Consider the following 20,400-nt stretch of genomic DNA (forward strand, 5'->3'; position numbering starts at 1 on the left):
GATCTTTGAAGTAGCTCATCATGTTCCTCTTTAATCTGTGGAGACGCTGGTTCCTCTTTGATCAGACTGGAGGTTCTCTCCTCATGTTCTTCTTTAATCTGTGGAGGCTCTGGTTCCTCTTTGATCAGATTGGAGGTTCTCTCCTCATGTTCTTGTTTAATCTTTGGAGATTCTGGTTCCTCCTGGACCAGACTGGAGGTTATCTCCTCCTGTTCGACTTTAATCTGTGGAGGCTCTGGATCCTCCTGGACCAGACTAGAGGTTCTCTGCTGCTGCTCAGTGAATACCTCCTCTTTACACACAAGGAGGTGTATGGAGTCTAGACATAAGATAGAGAAGAGAAACACATTATTACATGTTTGAACATGACACATCTGCTGTTAGTTCCATATCTGTCCTAATGTTGTTTTGATTCCAGTGTGAAGTGTCACACAATTGATTGTTTCTTACCTCAACAATGCTTCATTTCTAAAACAAGTCTCTCCTTGTTTCTCAAATATAATTTCTCATTAGGTACAAACTATTGCTATCTGGTATATCCACAGAGACTGGATTGATGCAGTTGTGTTCATACATGTTCAAGCCCGTAAGAGTTAACGTAGTAAAGGTTTTACCAAACTGTTCTGTGTAGCTTGACTATTGGTTGTAAAACCATATCCAGTAGTCTACGTTGACGGTCAGTTTCTTGCTTGATGTGGAAAGCTTCATCCTCTATTTTAAGTTGTTTGGGAAACAAGAAACACTTTTTGTGTGTAATACGTGTTTTTAGATATTTTAGTATTTCAAAGTGCCAATGATGTCATGGACACTGGTCTCACTTCCTTCCTGAAGTACATGTTGTCTCAAAAAGACAGCCCTCTCCCTCTCCACAAGTGCAGCAAAGCATTATGGTCATTGTAGTAATCCAGCAGTGAGACCAGTGTTCATGACATCACAGACACTTTGAAATACTAAAATGTCTAAAAACACACATTTCCCACATAAACCCCCCAGGAAAGATATGGTTGCAAAAGGGCTGAAGTACCCCTTTAAACATACATGTGTGAAATGTCTATTTGACCATGAGAGAATGACTTCATACAATGACTATTGCTGTGTGCGGCGGGTGCGGTGAATTTAGGATTAGGAATGTGAAAAGTTGCTTTTGTCACCTATCAGATGTTGTCACAGGGATGCTAAGTATTTCCCAGTCTAAATAATTTAAATGCAAATGATTCCCAATCCTGTATATACATGTTCCATTCACACAATACTGTAGGAGTAGGCTATATGCACTCTACTTATCACACTAAAAGGATCACATGCAAATTGGTTGGTCGATCCATTCAGCAATAGGGTTACACACCCTAACCCATTATCACCTGTCCATTAACAATGGGACAGACATGCTCCTAAACATTCCACAACATTAACATCCCATTTATTCTAACACGGTAGATAAAGGTGGAATTCCTGTATCCTACGACTAGAAATAATAATGCACGCTCCCAGCCTGTGGAGCGATGCGATCGGTTCTGATATCAATAATCTCTGTCCTTTTTTATCAATCTCCGTCCTGAGCACTGGGCATTACTAATTGATTGAACGGAGAACTCCGTCCTACCCGCTCAGGGTGGTGTTATTAATATTAGTATAGTTCATTTTTATGTTCTGGTTCCTTTTCCATATGGCATATTGGCATATGGAATATGCAACAATGAAGAACCCCTGAACCTTGAGAAAAGGGAGTTTATTCAATCCAAAGCCTTCGCTGTCTTTCCTGACAGCGAGGACGGCGCCTTGGGGTTACACATTCACGTCAATCACTCTCACGATAAGATGAGATAAGATAAACCACTGTTGATCCCAGAAAGAAAATAATTCCGATATCATATCATAGCAGCAACAGCAGTGAGAATGACACAACACAAGAACAGATAAGAGTGTAAAAGTCAAGAACCAAACCATATAAATAAAAATAAAAGACAATGCACAGACCTGCTGGTTAGGAGGAACCAAATGGGTCTGTAACTCAGAGAGTACAAATTGGTATGTTTCATTCATACCAATTGTCAGATAACATATCAACTCACGTCCACAACTACTATTATTTTGTCATAGTTTTAACCATCATCACAGTATGACTAAGGGATGTGTCACCATCCTTGCACACAATTGTTAGAAAATGAAGCATTTCTTATTATACGCTAGATCTACATGTAGTCACAGTTACAGGCTATGTACAATGGACAGTATACACTCTGAAACATTAATACGTACTCCTGCCATGTTCAATGTAGAAAGTTCAAGTCAAAGATGTGTAGACTTTTTAATTTAATTAATACTCCTATCATGTTCCTTATAGTAATAGTTTGGCATGCAGGATGTAAAAGGAAGCAGTTGTCACTGTATTGTTCACAGTACAAGTTGAAGGTGAAGCACATGTGTTGTGATGAGCTTTCCGTAATAAACACACAAAGGATGTGTAGCTGTCAACCCTTTATTTGAAAAAGAAGAAATTGCGGACATTCTTTTTTACAGAGTAAATATCGTCTGTTACAATTTTATGAAGACAACATAATACAGAGAATATAAACATATAATCAAACTAAGTCATTGGAATACAGTATGATGATAATTATGTTAGTCAACACAGAGACAAGTTACAATTGCACCACTAGTCTGTGAATATTAATGAATGTGACATTTTATCGGCAGGTTATTATGAAAATTGATTAAAACAATTGATGTATAGTACATCATGTTTAATGTATATAGCTGGACTAAATTAATAATTGACATTAAGTGTCAAGATAATGCCTTATTTGAAGAAAATAAAACACTCATCATTTAACAGCTTTTTCCTCTTTATGACACATCTTCATGTGTGTTTTTAGACTGCAATTCAGACTAAAGCCTTTTTCACAAACTGTACACGTAAATGGTTTTTCCCCTGTGTGAGTCCTCATGTGTACTTTTAGACTACCCTTTAGACTGCAGCCCATGCCACAAACTGTACACGTAAAGGGCTTTTCCCCTGTGTGAGTCATCATGTGTCGTTTTAAATCACTCGTTTGATTACAGCCCTTGCCACAAACTGTACACGTAAATGGTTTTTCCCCTGTATGAGTCCTCATGTGTAATTTTAGACTACTCCTTTGACTAAAGCCTTTGTCACAAACTGTACACGTTAATGGTTTTTCCCCTGTGTGAGTCAACATGTGTACTTTTAGACTACCCTTTAGACTGCAGCCCATGCCACAAACTGTACACGTAAAGGGCTTTTCCCCTGTGTGAGTCATCATGTGACGTTTTAGATCACTCGTTTGACTACAGCTCTTGCCACAAACTGTACACGTAAAGGGCTTTTCCCCTGTGTGTGTCATCATGTGTAATTTTAGATTACCTTTTTGGCTGCAGCCCATGCCACAAACTGTACACGTAAAGGGCTTTTCCCCTGTGTGAGTCATCATGTGTAATTTTAGACTACCCCTTTGACTAAAGCCTTTGTCACAAACTGTACACGTAAATGGTTTTTCCCCTGTGTGAGACCTCATGTGTCGTTTTAGATCACTCGTTCTACTACAGGCCTTGCCACAAACTGTACACGTTAAGGGCTTTTCCCCTGTGTGAGTCCTCATGTGTATTTTTAGATTATCCTTTCGACTAAAGCCTGTGCTCAAAGACAAACTATTTCCTCCCATGTGTTGTGTATTGTGTGATTTCACTGTGTTTAAACTTGACTGGCCATCCGTGGTCTCATCCCACTCATCACTGTCTTCAGTGATGTCAGATTCAGAACAGTGTGAAGACAGGAGCTGATCATCACTAGTTGGTTGTGATGTTCCACAGTCCTCTACATCAGCTTGTGTTGTCATTTGTTGAGATGAGGTGCTGGCTACAGGTTCTATTTGTATGTTTTCATCGTCATCTTCGTGTTTCACTGATAGTAAAGTCTCTGTTGATCCACCATCCTCCTCTGATCTTTGAAGTAGCTCATCATGTTCCTCTTTAATCTGTGGAGACGCTGGTTCCTCTTTGATCAGACTGGAGGTTCTCTCCTCATGTTCGACTTTAATCTGTGGAGTCGCTGGTTCCTCCTGGACCAGACTGGAGGTTATCTCCTCCTGTTCGACTTTAATCTGTGGAGGCTCTGGTTCCTCCTGGACCAGACTGGATATTCTCTCCTCCTGTTCTTCTTTAATCTGTGGAGGCTCTGGATCCTCCTGGACCAGACTGGATATTCTCTCCTCCTGTTCTTCTTTAATCTGTGGAGGCTCTGGATCCTCCTGGACCAGACTAGAGGTTCTCTGCTGCTGCCCAGTGAATACCTCCTCTTTACACACAAGGAGGTGTATGGAGTCTAGACAGAAGAGAGAGAAGAGAAATACATTATTACATGTTTGAACATGACACTTATACTGTTAGTTCCATATCTGTCCTAATGTTGTTTTGATTCCAGTGTCACACAATTGATTGTTTCCTACCTCAGCGATGCTTCATTTCTAAAACAAGCCTCTCCTTGTTTCTCAAATATAATTTCTCATTAGCTACAACCTATTGCTATCTGGTATATCCACAGAGACTGGATTGATGCAGTTGTGTTCATGTTCATGTTCAAGCCCGTAACAGTGAACGTAGTAAAGGTTTTACCAACCTGTTCTGTGTAGCTTGACTATTGGTTGTAAAACCATATCCAGTAGTCTGCGTTGGCGGTCAGTTTCTTGCTTGATGTGGAAAGCTTCATCCTCGTACTCTGTTAGAATTCTTCCAACGACCCCAAATATCTCTTCAGCAGCAGCAGATAGTCTCTGGTTGACCAAGGACTTCAATGTTTGTAGTAAAGCCATAACTCAAAACCCAAATATATTTTTTAATTTAGCGAAAATATTATAAAAGTATGTAGTAAAGTAGAACCAAAACAAAGACTAAATGCTTCAGCTAGTGCAGAGAGGAGAAGTTCAGCTCTTAACAACTAGCAGAGATTAAAGTGACACAAAGCAGACCAAGCTCTTGTTAAATACTAACAGTGGGCCAATCAGAGTGAGTTGGGCGGGACACACCAAGAACTAAACGGGCCAATCACTGCTCACAACAACATCTAAAGGTACAGCAGCATTATGTAACTTTCCTAATATACCCTGGATTTGAACGGAAATTAAGATAATTTTAATGAATTATATACATTGTCAGTGTAGAATAAAAATTCTCAATGAAAGGATTTTATATAACAGAGTTGTTGCAGAGCTGCAGTTTTCAGGGAGTTTGTTCCAGCTATATGACACATTGAACTGAATACTATCTTTTTTTTCTAGGATCATGAAGCAAATCTTTCCCAAATGACCATAGAGGTATGAATAGTTGATGATATAACACACGATCAGATGCCCCAAACCATGCTTTATAGACCAGTATAGTACAGTGTTTACAATTGCATTATTTGACACACAGCGACCCAGTGTTAAGATTTAAGAACTGATGTTCAACTTTCTTTATATTTCTGAAGACATTCAGCATTCTGAGTCATCACACTCTGTTACATAAAACATCTGTTGGAAATAAAACATTTACTCTGCCTTTGATGGTGATATTGTGACTGTTAAAGTTCTGAGTCCATTATCTGGCTCAATGGTCCATCATGTTTGTCCACTTCTGATTTCCCAAACCTTTTCAACTTGACCCCAAAATATACATATCTTGCATGGAAATATACTTAAATTATATATTATTTTGTATAGGATAAATTCACGATTGATCCTCTCAAGCCCTATTTTATAATGTGTTGTAGATGATGAAAATAGCCGATCTAGAAGCTGAGAATATATTGTAAATGTTCCACCTTCATCAAAATAGTAAGAAAGTAGCTGTAGTAGTTTTGACATGTTCTGGACATGTAGTTTTAACTTGATATGATGGACTCAATAGACCATCATATCAAGACTAACTGGAAAATAAGCATGGAGAGAAAATCGAGCCTGTCTTGCGTTTAAAGGTCAATGTCACCACTTTTGCAACCGTATCTTATTTTAATGATGTTTGGGAAACAATAAACTATTTGTTTCGTGTGTAATACGTGTTTTTAGATATTTTAGTATTTCAAAGTGCCAATAATGTCATGTACACTGGTCTCACTTCCTTCCTGAAGAGACATGTTGTCTCAAAAAGACAGCCCTCTCCCTCTCCACAAGTGCAGCAAAGCATTATGGTCATTGTAGTAATCCAGCAGTGAGACCAGTGTCCATGACATCACAGACACTTTGAAATACTAAAATGTCTAAAAACACACATTTCCCACATAAACCCCCCAGGAAAGATATGGTTGCAAAAGGGCTGAAGTAAGCCCTTTAAACATGCATGTGTGAAATGTCTATTTGACCATGAGAGAATGACTTCATACAATGACTATTGCTGTGTGCAGTGGGTGCGGTGAATTTAGGATTATGAATGTGACAAGTTGCTTTTGTCACCTATCAGATGTTGTCACAGGGATGCTAATTATTTCCCAGTCTAAATAATTTAAATGCAAATGATTCCCAATCCTGTATATACATGTTCCACTCCATTCACACAATACTGTAGGAGTAGGCTATATGCACTCTACTTATCACACTAAAAGGATCACATGCAAATTGGTTGGTCGATCCATTCAGCAATAGGGTTACACACCCTAACCCATTATCACCTGTCCATTAACAATGGGACAGACATGCTCCTAAACATTCCTCAACATTCACATCCCATTTATTCTAACACGGTAGATAAAGGTGGAATTCCTGTATCCTACGACTATGAATAATAATGCACGCTCCCAGCCTGTGGAGCGATGCGATCGGTTCTGATATCAGTAATCTCTGTCCTTTTTTATCAATCTCCGTCCTGAGCACTGGGCATTACTAATTGTTGAACGGAGAACTCCATCCTACCCGCTCAGGGTGTTATTAATATTAATAATAGTTCATTGTTATGTTCTGGTTCCTTTTCCATATGGCATATTGGCATATGGAATATGCAACAATGAAGAACCCCTGAACCTTGAGAAAAGGGAGTTTATTCAATCCAAAGCCTTCACTGTCTTTCCTGACAGCGAGGACGGCGCCTTGGGGTTACACATTCACGTCGATCACTCTCACGATAAGATGAGATAAGATAAACCACTGTTGATCCCAGAAGGAAAGTAATTCCGATATCATATCATAGCAGCAACATTTCTTATTATACGCTAGATCTACATGTAGTCACAGTTACAGGCTATGTACAATGGACAGTATACACTCTGAAACATTAATACGTACTCCTGCCATGTTCAATGTAGAAAGTTCAAGTCAAAGATGTGTAGACTTTTTAACCGTCTTCCTGCCATTGCCGAAGCCCTTCGGCAATTGAAGCATTAATTTGATATTAACGCTTGCTGCCATTGCCGAAGCCCTTCGGCAATTGCGCTTTTATAGTGCATATGATTGATCATGCCATAATGCTACTCACGTTAGCCGGTTAGCTAGCAATGTTGTTAGCACTGCACTGGATCGTTCATATTAATTCACCGTCGCCATAAGAATCCATTCTATCCGTTTCTTTCAATCGCCTGTATCTCCTATTCCTTGTCCCAGATGGCATTTTTGGTCAAAACAGCGTTTCTTTGACGGCACGAGCCGACGTTGTGGAGTGCTAAAATGTACCGGCATGATTCGATCATGTAAACAAAGGTTGTCTTGGCAACGTAAAGCTGGCAGGGATAAGCTCACTTCCGGTTGAGGCAAAATGTGGCTTTTCAAAATAAGAGCTCAAATTAAAAAAAATGCTGGCATGAATTAGGTCCTAATTTCTCAATAAATGGCAGCAGTAAAAGGGTTAATTTAATTAATACTCCTATCATGTCACACACTGTACAAACAAATGGCTTTTCCCCTGTGTGAGTCATCATGTGTCGTTGTAGATCACTCGCTTGACTACAGCCCTTGCCACAAACTGTACATGTAATGGGTTCTTCCCCTGTGTGAGTCCTCATGTGTATTTTTAATGCCACATTATGAATACAGCCCTTGCCACAAACTGTACACGTAAAGGGCTTTTCCCCTGTGTGAGTCCTCATGTGTACTTTTAGACTACCCTTTTGACTAAAGCCCATGCCACAAACTTTACACGTAAAGGGCTTTTCCTCTGTGTGAGTCAACATGTGTAATTTTAGACTACCCCTTTGACTAAAGCCTTTGTCACAAACTGTACACGTAAATGGTTTTTCCCCTGTGTGAGACCTCATGTGTCGTTTTAGATCACTCGTTCTACTACAGGCCTTGCCACAAACTGTACACGTTAAGGGCTTTTCCCCTGTGTGAGTCCTCATGTGTATTTTTAGATTATCCTTTCGACTAAAGCCTGTGCTCAAAGACAAACTATTTCCTCCCATGTGTTGTGTATTGTGTGATTTCACTGTGTTTAAACTTGACTGGCCATCCGTGGTCTCATCCCACTCATCACTGTCTTCAGTGATGTCAGATTCAGAACAGTGTGAAGACAGGAGCTGATCATCACTAGTTGGTTGTGATGTTCCACAGTCCTCTACATCAGCTTGTGTTGTCATTTGTTGAGATGAGGTGCTGGCTACAGGTTCTATTTGTATGTTTTCATCGTCATCTTCGTGTTTCACTGATAGTAAAGTCTCTGTTGATCCACCATCCTCCTCTGATCTTTGAAGTAGCTCATCATGTTCCTCTTTAATCTGTGGAGACGCTGGTTCCTCTTTGATCAGACTGGAGGTTCTCTCCTCATGTTCGACTTTAATCTGTGGAGTCGCTGGTTCCTCCTGGACCAGACTGGAGGTTATCTCCTCCTGTTCGACTTTAATCTGTGGAGGCTCTGGTTCCTCCTGGACCAGACTGGATATTCTCTCCTCCTGTTCTTCTTTAATCTGTGGAGGCTCTGGATCCTCCTGGACCAGACTGGATATTCTCTCTAGAGCCCGACCGATCCGTCGGTCGCACCGATGTATCGGTCATTTTGGGCGCCGATGCCCGCCATTTTGTGACATCGGACATCGGTGTTTATTTAATCCGATGTCCCGATGTTTATAGTCCGTGACATGTTCTCTGTTTGACATGCACATGAACGTTGAAATGCATTTACACAAACTATCCAGCCGAGGGAGATATAACAACAGACTGTGGACTCAACCTGCAACATGCGCTTCTTCATTGACTCAATTCCTCTTCCTTGAGTGCACCGGTAAAGCCAAAAGGTGTGTATATTTATAATCCACAAATGTTTTTCTCATCAACCTCTCGATTATACTGACTGATGTTAAAGTTATCTATGCAGACTAATGCCTTCCCAAGTTCCCAAAGAGAGTTCTAGATAAGCCGAGAAATAATAATAAACCGAGAAAAACGATTAGGCATTTGTCGCATGGGACGGGAAAAATAGCCCCCAACCTCCTGGGCTCCGAGGGACAGCAGGGGCAGAAAACAGAAAACATAATAATCCCAATGAATTAATGATGCGCTGCGACGCGAGGGTCCTTTTTTCTTTGTGTGCACACTACAATCGTAATCGTCTAGGCAGGATACTTGTACAACGCCAAATAAATAGATATTAACAATTAAGTTTTGTATGAGACGTTAACCCCCCACGTTGTGTGTGCTGCGCAGTGCCACACCAACTTCTACAAACTTCAGCAGTTCGTTTAGCCAACTAAAACCCCGACATTTTGTTCAACGACAAATACAAAACGCAGCATAACCCTCAAATTACGAGAGTCGTATTATCCAGCAAGCAATAGGAATCGATACCTGAAATGCCATAATTTGGCATGAAAGCAGCAGTCAACAAATTAGTGGCCTCGGTTCCTCCGACGGACGAGAAGAAAATGTAATGATCCCATTATTTGTGTAGCAAAACATCACTTTTCTGTTAGTTTGACGACGGTAGCTTAATCCAATCCAAATGGTATTTTTTTCTCCCAGTCAACAGCCATAAGATATAGAATACAGTACACAATCATGACAGTTTGACGTGCCAAACTTGTGTGCACATAATGATCCGTGTTCACTCTTCAGCTCTTGTCTGCGCAGTGCGCACACAATTAATATCCCTCATTGAACGTCATGCTAACTGACTTCACGTTATTTTATGACACAAAGTCACAATTTACAAACACGTTTTTTTCTATTCACTTATTGCACAGCCTATCCATGGCCTCATTCATACCAACCAACAACTTAACATGAATGAAAAAATCACACCTGAGGGAAGTGAGCGCCCCTCAAAACCAGAATAAATAATGTCATTGTGTCAAATAAATTACTGTAATGTAGGCTATTATTGCAAGGTGCAATTTAGTCATGTGTCATATATAGTATTCCTTTTTTCCAACCACAGAATTGTATGTACAGAGAAGCTTGCTAAATGGACTTTATGATGTAGTTCGAATAAAATACAATTATTAATTTATTTTATATTATATTATATTTATATTTTATATACATATATATTAATTTATATATTCATCTTGTTATAGATGCCTGGAAGAGGAAAAGAGAGAAAGAAAAGCAAGGTGTGGAACTATTTCACAAAAGTGAATGATGATGTCACATGTACACTCTGTAAAGAGACAGTGAGCCAGGGTTCCGCAAAAGCTTCCCAAAGGAACACTAGCAATTTGTGGGGCCACCTGCAAGCACACCACAAAGACGAATATAAGGAGGCCCATGGAGAAAGACTCGAGGAGGAGACTAGCACCCTGTCTGTGACCAAAACAAGCCAACCCACTTTACATTCAGTATTTGATAAAGGGTCCAAATGGACACCAGATGATAAAAGATCAAAAGAATATGATAAACTTGTCTTGGAAATGATCGCCACTGACATGGAGCCATTTGCAATCGTCTCGCACGTTGGAATCCAGAGGTTGCTGGCTAAAGCAGAACCACGCTACACTTTCAAGAGTGAAAAGTTCTACAGAACAGTGATGCTAGATGAAGTTCACAAACGGGTTCAAGGGAAAATAAAGATCCTTGTTGCAAAGGAAAATGCAGGTGACAAAATGTCATTCACAACTGATTGCTGGTCAGGCTCCACAGAATCCCTGATGAGTTTGACTGCACACTTCATTGACAACAATTGGGAAAGACAGCAAGTCGTCTTAAATACTCAAGCAATGTCAGGGTCCCACACTGCAGAATATGTTGGCGACACATTCTTGAACATGTTGGAGTTCTGGGGCATAGATAAAGAGCGTGTGCTACTGGTGCTTCGGGACAGTGGGGCCAACATGATCAAAGGCATGAGACTTATCAAACTCCCTGATTGGAGCTGCTGTGCTCACACTCTGCAGCTTGTTGTCAATGATGGCCTTGGAGCACAGAGAATGGTTGGAGATCTTATTGCAAAGATGAAGCGGATTGCAACACACTTCAGTCATTCGGTGCTGGCCAAACAAAGGTTTCACGACATTCAACTGGGGCTTGGAGTTGAACCAAACACCATACTACAAGCGGTGCCAACTCGATGGAATTCTGTCCTCTACATGATCCAAAGAATGTTTGAGCAAAGGCGTGCACTCGCTCTTTATGCGGCTGAGTTTGGGAACTTCACCTGTCCAACTGCTACAGAGTGGGACATTGTCTCAAAGCTGGTTGACACTTTGACTCCATTTGAAAAGATCACCAGGGAAGTGAGCCAAGCAGAGGCCTCTGCTTCATGTATCCTTCCTATTGTGGCAGTGCTGAAGCTGCAGCTGCAGCAAGAGGGTGAAAATACCAGGGGCATTCAGACTTTGAGGAGCACCATGCTGCAGAGCCTAACACGGCGCTTTGACAAAGCGGAGAAAACAAAAGAAGTGGTGTTGGCGTGCTTCCTTGACCCTCGCTACAAGGACCGTGCCTTCTCAGACGACGTGGTGCGTAGCAAAGCCAAAGAATGGCTCAGGGAGGAGTCAGAAAACGATGCAGGCCAGAGGCAGAAAACCCCACAGAGGCAGAAAACCCCACAGAGGCAGCAAGCAATACAGCAAAAAGAGCAAGAGTGGAGGAAGATGATCTGGAAGACTTTTATGCCAGTATACTGTCAGTGTCTTCAGAAGAACCTGAACCAGCTCCAGCGAGAGGCATCGATGATGAGATTGAGTCCTACCTCAGAGAGAACGTCATTGACAGGAAAAGTGGCAAGCCCCTTGAATGGTGGAAAGAGAACAGTGCTCGGTACAAAACACTGTCAAAGATGGCCAGGCGATACCTCTCTGCACCACCCTCCTCAGTTCCCAGCGAGAGGGTGTTCAGCACAGTTGGGGGTATTTATGATGACAAAAGGAGCTCACTTCTAGGTCAAAATGCAGAAAAGCTCTGTTTCCTGTATTATAATCTGCCACTGCTTAACTGGCAGTACTAGTTCACTAATTTGAGATTATTTAGTTGACCCACCTGAGCTGGAAAAGGGCAATATGTTTTGTTTTGTTTTGTTTTCATTTAACTTATACTTTATTTTCTTGAAATACAGCTTTGGAGACTTGAGAACTGTTAATTGTGCCCCAGCTGGCAGACTGCTAAATAGCACTTATAGCAGGGTGAGAATGCATGCAGATTGCAGACATACTGCAAGTTTACAGATACTGTTTGAGTTTTATCACTGACACTTTTGTTAAAAATGTTGAAAGGATTCTGCCAATTCGTTTTACCAGAATGCCCCAGTGTCTCTGCCTCACCCCCCAGTGTGTGTGCTCCCACCGGGCTTGACAGGTGGCAAGGACAGTGTGCACGCACACACACACACACACACACACACACACACACACACACACACACACACACACACACACACACACACACACCTTCCTTTGATCATTTCAAGTTGAAGTTAATGTATGTGTCTTGTTTTAGTTACACATGGAAACTGTACTGTGACTACTGTCTGTGTATACGGGTTGGACTCTCCAACCATTCTCTTGTCAGTATGAGCCAACCTCATTTGGGCTGCCATGACTTGTAATAAAGTTTACATTATGGTAAATTGCTGAACTGCATTTATGAGGCCCGTTTTTCAAAGTGCTTTACGTCATTTTATGCTGTATGACTTAGTACAAATTTAGGTCGGGGTGCATTTCATTTTGAAAAAAAAGCCTTATGTGCCAATGTCAATGTATTCTATTGTTAACTTAATAGAAAAGTTTAGAAGTTTTTAAAATGTATTTTTTATTAATTACTAAACATCGGTCCAAAACATCGGCATCGTATCGGCATTGGTGGTGTAGGTCTCTCCAAAATCGGTATCGGCATCGGACCCAAAAATATGGCATCGGTCGGGCTCTAATTCTCTCCTCCTGTTCTTCTTTAATCTGTGGAGGCTCTGGATCCTCCTGGACCAGACTAGAGGTTCTCTGCTGCTGCCCAGTGAATACCTCCTCTTTACAAACAAGGAGGTGTATGGAGTCTAGACAGAAGAGAGAGAAGAGAAATACATTATTACATGTTTGAACATGACACTTATACTGTTAGTTCCATATCTGTCCTAATGTTGTTTTGATTCCAGTGTCACACAATTGATTGTTTCTTACCTCAGCGATGCTTCATTTCTAAAACAAGCCTCTCCTTGTTTCTCAAATATAATTTCTCATTAGCTACAACCTATTGCTATCTGGTATATCCACAGAGACTGGATTGATGCAGTTGTGTTCATGTTCATGTTCAAGCCCGTAACAGTGAACGTAGTAAAGGTTTTACCAACCTGTTCTGTGTAGCTTGACTATTGGTTGTAAAACCATATCCAGTAGTCTGCGTTGGCGGTCAGTTTCTTGCTTGATGTGGAAAGCTTCATCCTCGTACTCTGTTAGAATTCTTCCAACGACCCCAAATATCTCTGCAGCAGCAGATAGTCTCTGGTTGACCAAGGACTTCAATGGTTGTAGTAAAGCCATAACTCAAAACCCAAATATATTTTTTAATTGAGCGAAAATATTATAAAAGTATGTAGTAAAGTAGAACCAAAACAAAGACTAAATGCTTCAGCTAGTGCAGAGAGGAGAAGTTCAGCTCTTAACAACTAGCAGAGATTAAAGTGACACAAAGCAGACCAAGCTCTTGTTAAATACTAACAGTGGGCCAATCAGAGTGAGTTGGGCGGGACACACCAAGAACTAAACGGGCCAATCACTGCTCACAACAACATCTAAAGGTACAGCAGCGTTATGTAACTTTCCTAATATACCCTGGATTTGAACGGAAATTAAGATAATTTAAATGAATTATATACATTGTCAGTGTAGAATAAAAATTCTCAATGAAAGGATTTTATATAACGGAGTTGTTGCAGAGCTGCAGTTTTCAGGGAGTTTGTTCCAGCTATATGACACATTGAACTGAATACTATCTTTTTTTTCTAGGATCATGAAGCAAATCTTTCCCAAATGACCATAGAGGTATGAATAGTTGATGATATAACACACGATCAGATGCCCCAAACCATGCTTTATAGACCAGTATAGTACAGTGTTTACAATTGCATTATTTGACACACAGCGACCCAGTGTTAAGATTTAAGAACTGATGTTCAACTTTCTTTATATTTCTGAAGACATTCAGCATTCTGAGTCATCAGACTCTGTTACATAAAACATCTGTTGGAAATAAAACATTTACTCTGCCTTTGATGGTGATATTGTGACTGTTAAAGTTCTGAGTCCATTATCTGGCTCAATGGTCCATCATGTTTGTCCACTTCTGATTTCCCAAACCTTTTCAACTTGACCCCAAAATATACATATCTTGCATGGAAATATACTTAAATTATATATTATTTTGTATAGGATAAATTCACGATTGATCCTCTCAAGCCCTATTTTATAATGTGTTGTAGATGATGAAAATAGCCGATCTAGAAGCTGAGAATATATTGTAAATGTTCCACCTTCATCAAAATAGTAAGAAAGTAGCTGTAGTAGTTTTGACATGTTCTGGACATGTAGTTTTAACTTGATATGATGGACTCAATAGTCCATCATATCAAGACTAACTGGAAAATAAGCATGGAGAGAAAATCGAGCCTATCTTGCGTTTAAAGGGCAATGTCACCACTTTTGCAACCGTATCTTATTTTAATGATGTTTGGGAAACAATAAACTATTTGTTTTGTGTGTAATACGTGTTTTTAGATATTTTAGTATTTCAAAGTGCCAATAATGTAATGTACACTGGTCTCACTTCCTTCCTGAAGAGACATGTTGTCTCAAAAAGACAGCCCTCTCCCTCTCCGCAAGTGCAGCAAAGCATTATGGTCATTGTAGTAATCCAGCAGTGAGACCAGTGTCCATGACATCACAGACACTTTGAAATACTAAAATGTCTAAAAACACACATTTCCCACATAAACCCCCCAGGAAAGATATGGTTGCAAAAGGGCTGAAGTAAGCCCTTTAAACATGCATGTGTGAAATGTCTATTTGACCATGAGAGAATGACTTCATACAATGACTATTGCTGTGTGCAGTGGGTGCGGTGGATTTAGGATTAGGAATGTGACAAGTTGTCACCTATCAGATGTTGTCACAGGGATGCTAAGTATTTCCCAGTCTAAATAATTTAAATGCAAATGATTCCCAATCCTGTATATACATGTTCCACTCCATTCACACAATACTGTAGGAGTAGGCTATATGCACTCTACTTATCACACTAAAAGGATCACATGCAAATTGGTTGGTCGATCCATTCAGCAATAGGGTTACACACCCTAACCCATTATCACCTGTCCATTAACAATGGGACAGACATGCTCCTAAACATTCCTCAACATTCACATCCCATTTATTCTAACACGGTAGATAAAGGTGGAATTCCTGTATCCTACGACTATGAATAATAATGCACGCTCCCAGCCTGTGGAGCGATGCGATCGGTTCTGATATCAGTAATCTCTGTCCTTTTTTATCAATCTCCGTCCTGAGCACTGGGCATTACTAATTGTTGAACGGAGAACTCCGTCCTACCCGCTCAGGGTGTTATTATTATTATTATTATTATATTAATAATAGTTCATTTTTATGTTCTGGTTCCTTTTCCATATGGCATATTGGCATATGGAATATGCAACAATGAAGAACCCCTGAACCTTGAGAAAAGGGAGTTTATTCAATCCAAAGCCTTCGCTGTCTTTCCTGACAGCGAGGACGGCGCCTTGGGGTTACACATTCACGTCGATCACTCTCACGATAAGATGAGATAAGATAAACCACTGTTGATCCCAGAAGGAAAATATTTTCCGATATCATATCATAGCAGCAACAGCAGTGAGAATGACACAACACAAGAACATATAAGAGTGTAAAAGTCAAGAACCAAACCACATAAATACAAATAATAAAAGACAATGCACAGACCTGCTGGTTAGGAGGAACCAAATGGGTCTGTAACTCAGAGAGAGTACAAATTGGTATGTTTCATTCATACCAATTGTCAGATAACATATCAACTCACGTCCACGACTACTATTATTTTGTCATAGTTTTAACCATCATCACAGTATGACTAAGGGATGTGTCACCATCCTTGCACACAATTGTTAGAAAATGAAGCATTTCTTATTATACGCTAGATCTACATGTAGTCACAGTTACAGGCTATGTACAATGGACAGTATACACTCTGAAACATTAATACGTACTCCTGCCATGTTCAATGTAGAAAGTTCAAGTCAAAGATGTGTAGACTTTTTAATTTAATTAATACTCCTATCATGTTCCTTATAGTAATAGTTTGGCATGCAGGATGTAAAATGAAGCAGTTCTTGTCACGGTATTGTTCACAGTACAAGTTGAAGGTGAAGCACATGTGTTGTGATGAGCTTTCTGTAATAAACACACAAAGGATGTGAAGCTGTCAATGCTTTATTTGAAAAAGAAGAAATTGCGGACAGTCTTTTTTACAGAGTAAATATCTTGTTACAATTTTTATGAAGAAAACATAATACAGAGAATATAAACATATAATCAAACTAAGTCATTGGAATACAGTATGATGATAATTATGTTAGTCAACACAGAGACAAGTTACAATTGCACCACTAGTCCGTGAATATTAATGTGACATTTGTATTGCTGAAGAATGTGGGCAAACACTGCTTCTCATATTGTTATATCAATATCGGCAGGTCATTATGCAAGTTGAAAATGTATTCAAACAATTGATGTATAGTACATCATGTTTAATGTATCTAGCTGGACTAAACTGTATAATTGACATTAAGTGTCAAGATAATGCCTTATTTTAAGAATAGAAAACACTCATTTAACAGCTTTTTCCTCTTTATGACACATCTTCATGTGTGTTTTTAGACTGCAATTCAGACTAAAGCCTTTTTCACAAACTGTACACGTAAATGGTTTTTCCCCTGTATGAGTCCTCATGTGTAATTTTAGATTAGTCTTTCGACTAAAGCCTGTGCCACAAACTGTACACGTAACGGGTTTTACCCCTGTGTGAGTCCTCATGTGTACTTTTAGACTACCCTTTTGACTGCAGCCCATGCCACAAACTGTACACGTAAAGGGCTTTTCCCCTGTGTGAGTCATCATGTGTCGTTTTAGATCACTCTTTTGACTACAGCCCTTGCCACAAACTGTACACGTAAAGGGTTTTTCCCCTGTGTGAGTCATCATGTGTAATTTTAGATTACTCTTTTGACTACAGCCCTTGCCACAAACTGTACATGTAATGGGGTTTTCCCCTGTGTGAGTCATCATGTGCAATTTTAGATTACCCTTTTGACTACAGCCCTTGCCACAAACTGTACACGTAAAGGGCTTTTCCCCTGTGTGAGACCTCATGTGTCGTTTTAGATCACTCGTATTACTTCAGGCCTTGCCACAAACTGTACACGTTAAGGGCTTTTCCCCTGTGTGAGTCCTCATGTGTATTTTTAGATTATCCTTTCGACTAAAGCCTGTGCTCAAAGACAAACTATTTCCTCCCATGTGTTGTGTATTGTGTGATTTCACTGTGTTTAAACTTGACTGGCCATCCATGGTCTCATCCCACTCATCACTGTCTTCAGTGATGTCAGATTCAGAACAGTGTGAAGAGAGGAGCTGATCATCACTAGTTGGTTGTGATGTTCCACAGTCCTCTACATCAGCTTGTGTTGTCATTTGTTGAGATGAGGTGCTGGCTACAGGTTCTATTTGTATGTTTTCATCATCATCTTCGTGCTTCACTGATAGTAAAGTCTCTGTTGATCCACCATCCTCCTCTGATCTTTGAAGTAGCTCATCGTGTTCCTCTTTAATCTGTGGAGACGCTGGTTCCTCTTTGATCAGACTGGAGGTTCTCTCCTCATGTTCCTCTTTAATCTGTGGAGTCGCTGGTTCCTCTTTGATCAGACTGGAGGTTCTCTCCTCATGTTCTTCTTTAATCTGTGGAGTCTCTGGTTCCTCCTGGACCAGACTGGATATTCTCTCCTCCTGTTCTTCTTTAATCTGTGGAGGCTCTGAATCCTCCTGGACCAGACTAGAGGTTCTCTGCTGCTGCTCAGTGAATACCTCCTCTTTACACACAAGGAGGTGTATGGAGTCTAGACAGAAGAGAGAGAAGAGAAACACATTATTACATGTTTGAACATGACACTTGTACTGTTGGTTCCATATCTGTCCTAATGTTGTTTTGATTCCAGTGTGAAGTGTCACACAATTGATTGTTTCTTACCTCAGCGATGCTTCATTTCTAAAACAAGTCTCTCCTTGTTTCTCAAATATAATTTATCATTAGCTACAACCTATTGCTATCTGGTATATCCACATAGACTGGATTGATGCAGTTGTGTTCAAACATGAATAAGCCTGTAATTTACGTAGTAAAGTTTTTACCAACCTGTTCTGTGTAGCTTGACTATTGGTTGTAAAACCATATCCAGTAGTCTGCGTTGGCTGTCAGTTTCTTGCTTGATGTGGAAAGCTTCATCCTCGTACTCTGTTAGAATTCTTCCAATGACCCCAAATATCTCTTCAGCAGCAGCAGATAGTCTCTGGTTGACCAAGGACTTCATTGTTTGTAGTAAAGCCATAACTCAAAACCCAAATAGATTTTTAAATTGAGCGAAAATATTATAAAAGTATGTAGTAAAGTAGAACCAAAACAAAGACTAAATGCTTCAGCTAGTGCAGAGAGGAGAAGTTCAGCTCTTAACAACTAGCAGAGATTAAAGTGACACAAAGCAGACCAAGCTCTTGTTAAATACTAACAGTGGGCCAATCAGAGTGAGTGGGGCGGGACACACCAAGAACTAAACGGGCCAATCACTGCTCACAACAAAATCTAAAGGTACAGCAGCGTTATGTAACTTTCCTAATCTACCCTGGATTTGAACGGAGATGAAGATAATTTAAATGAATTATATACATTGTCAGTGTAGAATAAAAAATCTCAATGAAAGGATTTTATATAACAGAGTTGTTGCAGAGCTGGAGCAGGGAGTTTGTTCCAGATATATGACACATTGAACTGAATACTATCTTTTTTTTCTAGGATCATGAAGCAATCTTTCCCAAATGACCATAGAGGTATGAATAGTTGATGATATAACACACGATCAGATGCCCCAAACCATGCTTTATAGACCAGTATAGTACAGTTTTTACAATTGCATTATTTGACACACAGCGACCCAGTGTTAAGATTTAAGAACTGATGTTCAACTTTCTTTATATTGCTGAAGACATTCAGCATTCTGAGTCATCAGACTCTGTTACATAAAACATCTGTTGGAAATAAAACATTTACTCTGACTTTGATGGTGATATTGTGACTGTTAAAGTTCTGAGTCCATTATCTGGCTCAATGGTCCATCATGTTTGTCCACTAATGATTTCCCAAACCTTTTCAACTTGACCCCAAAATAAACATATCTTGCATGGAAATATACTTAAATTATATATTTTGTATAGGATAAATTCATGATTGATCCTCTCAAGCCCTATTTTATAATGTGTTGTAGATGATGAAAATAGCCAATCTAGAAGCTGAGAATATATTTTAAATGTTCCACCTTCATCAAAATAGGAAGAAAGTAGCTGTAGTAGTTTTGACATGTTCTGCACATGTAGTTTTAACTTGATATGATGGACTCAATAGTCCATCAAAACAAGACTAACTGGAAAATAAGCATGGAGAGAAAATCGATTTAAAGGGCAATTTCACCCCTTTTGTAACCGTATCTTATTTTAAGTTGTTTGGGAAACAAGAAACACTTTTTGTGTGTAATACGTGTTTTTAGATAGTTTAGTATTTCAAAGTGCCAATGATGTCATGGACACTGGTCTCACTTCCTTCCTGACGTACATGTTGTCTCAAAAAGACAGCCCTCTCCCTCTCCACAAGTGCAGCAAAGCATTATGGTCAATGTAGTAATCCAGCAGTGAGACCAGTGTCCATGACATCACAGACACTTTGA

The 20,400-nt window shown here is 39.8% G+C and overlaps 1 protein-coding gene across 1 annotated transcript in view; it reads left to right on the forward strand.

Moving 5' to 3' along the window:
• Nucleotides 1-20,400, forward strand: part of LOC310873811 (small ribosomal subunit protein mS39-like) — a gene marked incomplete at its 5' end in the record, with an annotated part of 79,073 nt that overhangs the window by 14,563 nt on the left and 44,110 nt on the right. The gene's annotated exons all lie outside the window — the stretch shown is intronic.

This window comes from Protomyctophum parallelum (genome assembly GCF_964188405.1).
Source record: "Protomyctophum parallelum genome assembly, chromosome: 16".
NCBI classification, from domain to species: Eukaryota; Metazoa; Chordata; class Actinopteri; order Myctophiformes; family Myctophidae; genus Protomyctophum; species Protomyctophum parallelum.